The sequence below is a fragment of the Chrysochloris asiatica genome, unplaced genomic scaffold (assembly GCF_000296735.1).
Source record: "Chrysochloris asiatica unplaced genomic scaffold, ChrAsi1.0 scaffold00415, whole genome shotgun sequence".
In the NCBI taxonomy this organism is placed as follows: domain Eukaryota; kingdom Metazoa; phylum Chordata; class Mammalia; order Afrosoricida; family Chrysochloridae; genus Chrysochloris; species Chrysochloris asiatica.
This window is the reverse complement of record NW_006408933.1, coordinates 545,884-551,616: the sequence shown is the minus strand read 5'-3', so window position 1 is coordinate 551,616 and position 5,733 is coordinate 545,884.

Sequence of the window (5,733 nt, the reverse complement as noted above, 5' to 3'; positions counted from 1 at the left end):
TATATATATATATATATATATCACTGGTTTTACTTCTCTAGAAAACAGCCTAAGACAGGAGGAAGGGGCTGGAAGGGAGAGGATCTATGCTGAACTCATGCACCCTGCTAATCCTCTTCATGTGAAGGTGGAAGATGTTTGGTTGGGGATGCGAAAGAAGCAAGAACTGTGCTGATCTCCTGCTATGTAACCTGGAACAGCACCTCTTGAACTGAGGGGTAGATGTGGAGGAGGGGCGGGCAGCATGCTGTAAGCATGGAGCTTCAGCTCAGAAGCACCAGCAAGTTCATAGGAGCCACAAGTGGGGTTCAATGTGAGCTCAGACATCATTCAGCCTTTTCAGGGTGAAAGAGGCATACAGCAGAGCCATGCAAAAGTGGGGGGAGATGTGGCTGCCAAGTCCAACTGACCAAGTCACCATCTAGGCACCCCAAAGACAGACTAATGGAGCCCATCAGAAAGGAAGCACATCGGAGGCCAAGCAGTCAAGAGCAAAAATACAGGGTACCTACACAGGGAGACTGGAGTCCTGGGGTGGCGTTGTAGGCTCAGCATTGAACTACCTAACCACAAGGTCAGCAATTCAAACCCACCAACTGCTCCTTGGAAACCCTACACAGGGTCAGTTGGAACCACTGACTCAGTGGCATTTAACAGCAATATATAGGGAGACCAGGGTGTGTCCATCAGCTCTATCCTCACCCTAGATTAGTACTGTTCCAGGGAAGAGGGACAGAGCAAAACCCCTAAGAAGTGCTTCAAACAGGAAGCAGCTGAATCATAACCCTGCACTAACTGATAAACCCCTGATTGTTTGAGTTTATTCTCATCCTATACCCATTACTTGTTTGTCAAAGCTCTAAGAAAAATATGACCATGTCCCTAGAGAAATGCAAAGGTCTTACTAACTTTTTCATGGCATGCAGTTTAAATAACACATGAAAAGTTTAACCTCAACCCCAATCAAACATTTGTAAGGAACTGGGATGTCAATACAACATATTCTGTTGTTGAATCAATTCCAATTTATGGTGAGCCCACATCATACATACTAGAATTGCTTTACAACATAATCTTTACAGAAGCAGATCACCAGGACTTCCTTCCACCAAGCTGCTGGGTGGGTTCAAACCACCAACCTTTAGGTTAGCAGCTGTTCACAAACTACTTCCACCACCCAGGCTCGCTGACACAATATATCAAACCCAAAGACAAAATTACTACCAAGTCTATTCCCACTAATAATAACCCTATAGAATGGAGTGAAATTGCTCCTTAGAGTTCCAGGAGCTTTATAGGAGCAGACAGCCTCATCTTTCTCCTGCAGAGAAGTGAATGTGTTTGAATTACCAACCTTGTGATTAGCAGCTCAATGCCTAACCCATATGAATGTCTATGGCAAAGCTGAGGGACTTGGTTATCACCATGACATGCTCAGTGTCAGGTGTAGCAAAGAATATGGAGCCTTTTAACAGTTCTCAAATGAAATGCCAGTTATAACACATGAACCTGGCTGAGCAGGTAAATGTGGGTACATGGGCCTGACATAACATCAAGCTGAAAGCATGTCAGAGCACCCACCACATTTTGATAACTGCTATGAGGGTTTGTGCACACAAGATGCCCAAACAAAGAAGTCAAGCCTGCTCCATAAGCAAGAAAAAAGCTGGTAAATATATTTATTTATTTATTGTTAAGTACTGTCAAGTTGGTTCTTCTGATTCATTGCAACCCTGAGTCCTGGTGTGGTGCTATAGGATAAGCTTTGAACCACAAGATTGGTTTGAACCATAAGACCAGTGGTTCAAGATTACCAGTCACTCTTCGGAAACTCTATATAGGGTTGCTATGGGTCAGAACCTACTTGATAGCACTTAACATATACATAAAATCTGGTGTGGCACTATAGGATAAGCACTGGCCTGCAAGGTCAGTTTGAACTGAAAGGATGGCGGTTCAAACCAACCAGCCATTCTTCAGAAATGCTATACAGGGTCACTTTGAGTAGAAACTGACTTAACGACACCAAACAACAACAGCATATACACAGACATACTTATATGTATATATACACATATATACAGACATACTAATATGTATATATACATACATATACAGAAATCAAATTGGCAACATTTGTGGAAAGAGATGGTGGAAAAACTCCATATCATCAGCCAAAACAAGGCCAGAGGCAGACTGTGGAACAGACCATCAATTGCTCATATGCAAGCTCAGGCTGAAGTTGAAGAAAATTAAAACATGTTGACAAGACTTGAACATATCTCACCTGAATTTAGAGATCATCTGAAGAACAGACTTGATACATTAAACACTAATGACAGAAGACCAGAGGAGTTGTAGGCTGACATGAAGAGCACCATACAGAAAGAAAGCAAAAGGTCATTAAGAAGACAAGAAAGAAGGAAAAGAGCAAAATGGATGTCAGAAGACACTCTGAAACTGGCTCTTCAGTGTAGAGATGCTAAAGCAAATGGAAGAAATGAGGAGGTGAAAGAGCTGAATAGAACATTTCAAAGGACAGCTTGAGAAGACAAGTCAAATATTATCATGAAATGTGCAAAGATTTGGAGTTAAACATGGTCAGCATTTTTCAAACTGAGGGAACTGAAGAAAAAGCTCAAGCCTTGACTTTCAATATTGAAGGATTCCATGGGCAAAATGGAGTTCTGGTGTGGCACTGCAGATTAATGCAGTGAACTGCAAAGTCGGTTTGAACTGCAAAGTTGGCAGTACAAGATCACCAGCCACTCCTTGGAAATCCTAGACAGGGTCACTATGACAGCATTTAATAGCAACAACAAATGGGCAAAATAGTGAATGATGCAGAAAGCATCAAAAGAAGGCAGAAGAAATACACAGAGTTACTGAACCAAAAAAAGGGGGGGGGGGGGGGGAGGGTTGATGTTCAACCATTTCAAGAGGTAGCATATGATCAAAATCCATGAAAATGAAGGAAGAAATCCAAAGTTCACTGAAGGCATTGGCAAAAAAAGTTGCACTGAAGGCATTAGCAACAGAACAAGGGGACACTGAGTGGTTTAAAATCAGGAAAGGTGTGTGCCAGGACTGCATTCTTTGATGAAATACAAATTGAAATCTTTCAACAAACTGATGCAACAACACTGGAGGAACTCTCTCAACTATGCCAAGAAATTTGGAAGATTGTTGCTTGGCCAACTAATTGGAAGAGATCCATATTTGTGCCCATTCCAAAGAGAGGTGACCCAACAGAATGTGGAAATCATCGGACAATATCATTAATGTCACATGTAAGTAAATTTTTGCTAAAGGTAATTAAAAAAATGACTGTAACAGCACATTGGCAGGGAACTACTAGAGGTTCAAGTAAGATTCAGATGACGTGGAACAAAGAATATCTTTGATGACTTTAGATGGATCTTGGCTGAAATAAGAGAATACCAGAAAGATGTTTACAATGAATAAAAAATGACAATAAAAGTGAATAGAGAAAACCCTAGATGTGATGCATCTGAGTTATGGAGTTGGAGGATAACATTAAAATAATGAATAATAGCAATAAGTAAATAATGAATATATACAATGAATAATTAATAATGTTGACTAAAGAAGACCATAGCTTCAATGCATTTGAGTTATGAAGGTGAAGGAGAATATTAAAAGTACCATGAATTGCCAAAAGAACAAACAAATCTGTGTTGGAAGAAATACAGCAAGAATGCTTCTTAGAAGCCAAAATGGCCAGACTTCATCTACCATATTTGGGACATATTATCAGGAGAGACCTGGTGTGGCACTGTGGGTTAATGTGTCAGACTGCAAAGCCGTTTGAACTGCAAGGTCGGTGGTTCAAGCTCACTAGCTGCTCCTCAGAAACCTTATACAGGGTCGCTATGGGTCGGAACCAACTCAACGGCACTTAACAACAACAATCAGGAGGGATCAGTCCCTAGAGAAGAACATCATTCTTGGTAAAGTGGAGGGTCAAAGGAAAAGAGGAACACCTCCAATGAGATGGATTGGCACAGTGGCCGCAGCAATGGGCTCAAGCGTAGGAATGATTGTGAGGTTGGCGCAAGACTGGGCAGTGTTTCGTTCTATCGTCCATAAGGTCGCTAGGACATGACGGCACTTAATAACAACAACAGCTATATATATGTGTGTGTGTGCGTGTGTGTGTGTATACACATACACATATATCCACCACTCATCTGTTAGTTTGTCATACATACTATGTTGGTGCAAAAACCATGTGGGAGCCATGTCTGACTTCCCCTGGCTTCACAAAGGGAAGACAGAAGAAAACTCAAAATCAGCCCAAAGCCAATTTCTATGAAGCTGAGGCCTGACATGCTTCCATTCTACAATCTTCTTTACCCTATTCTGACCCCAACCATCCCTCCCACATTACTTTTTTTTCACATCTGGGCTTGAAAATCCAGTGATCCATTGCAATGGCCACACCAAACTCATAACAATACTCACGATTATGGGGCTTATTGGGGAAGTGAATAGAGTGTAATTCAGTATCAAAACCAACTCAGGATACAGTAGTTCTCTCTCTAGTTAGGAATGCCTCTTCTCTACAGTACTGAAGACATGGCTCACTCTTTTCTTCAGCTTATCAATCATGGCCTCTTCCCTAGTCCATGGCCCTAGATGCCCAAGCTGCTCTGTCTCTCTATGATATCACCTCTGCTGCCATCTCTGCCATCATCTTGGCTGTCACCACATTTCTAGGGAAGGCTTTCACACTTCACTCATGCTCTTCCTTCTTGGTTTTCCTGGGATCTTCCATTCCTTCTTCTGAGATGGCTCTTTTTAAACAAAGCTGGAGGGCAAAACTAACCAAGCCCAGCCTTAGAACTCTGTATACCTTATTTGCAAGGTCCTACCCAATCATGCAAATAATTTCCAAATCATGTTGGACATTAAGATGACATTGGACAGAAAAGCCATATCCAGGAAATTTAAGGTACCACAAGTAACTTGGGTGTTGCTGTGATGCTGGAAGCTATGCCACCAGTATTTTAAATCATAGCAATCCCTCAAACTGACATCTTTGTTCTTAAACACTTTAAGAGTCTTGTGTAACAGATTAGCCTAATGCAATATATTCTTTGATTTCTTTATTGCTACTTCCATGAGTGTTGATGGTTGATCCAAGCAAAATGAAGTCTTTGACAACTTCAATCCATCTTTTTTTATTTATCTGGATGTTATTTATTGGTCCAGCGATGAGGATTTTTTGTTTTCTTTACAATGAGGCACAAGCCATACCTAAGGCTGTGGTCTTTGATCTTCATCAGTGTTTTAAGTCCTTCTTTGCTTTCAGCAAGCAAAATTGTATCATCTGCATATTCCTGGTTGTTAATGAGTCTTCCTCAATGACACCACATTTTTTCTTCATATAATCCAATTTCTCAGATTATTTGCTTAGCATACAAATTGAATAAGTATGGTGAAAGGATACAACCCTGAAACACAACTTTCCTAATTTTAAATCATCCTGTGTTTCCTTGTTCTGTTGGAACAATTGCCTCTTGGTCTCTGCACAGGTTCCTCATGAACACAACTAAGTGCTCCAGACTACTCATTCTCTGCAATGTTGTCCATAGCTTTCAGGGATCCACACAATTGAAAGCACAGGTAAAGCACAGGTAAACATCTTTCTGGTAGTCCCTGCTTTCAGGTAAGATCCATTTGACATCTGCAGTGATATCCCTTGTTTCA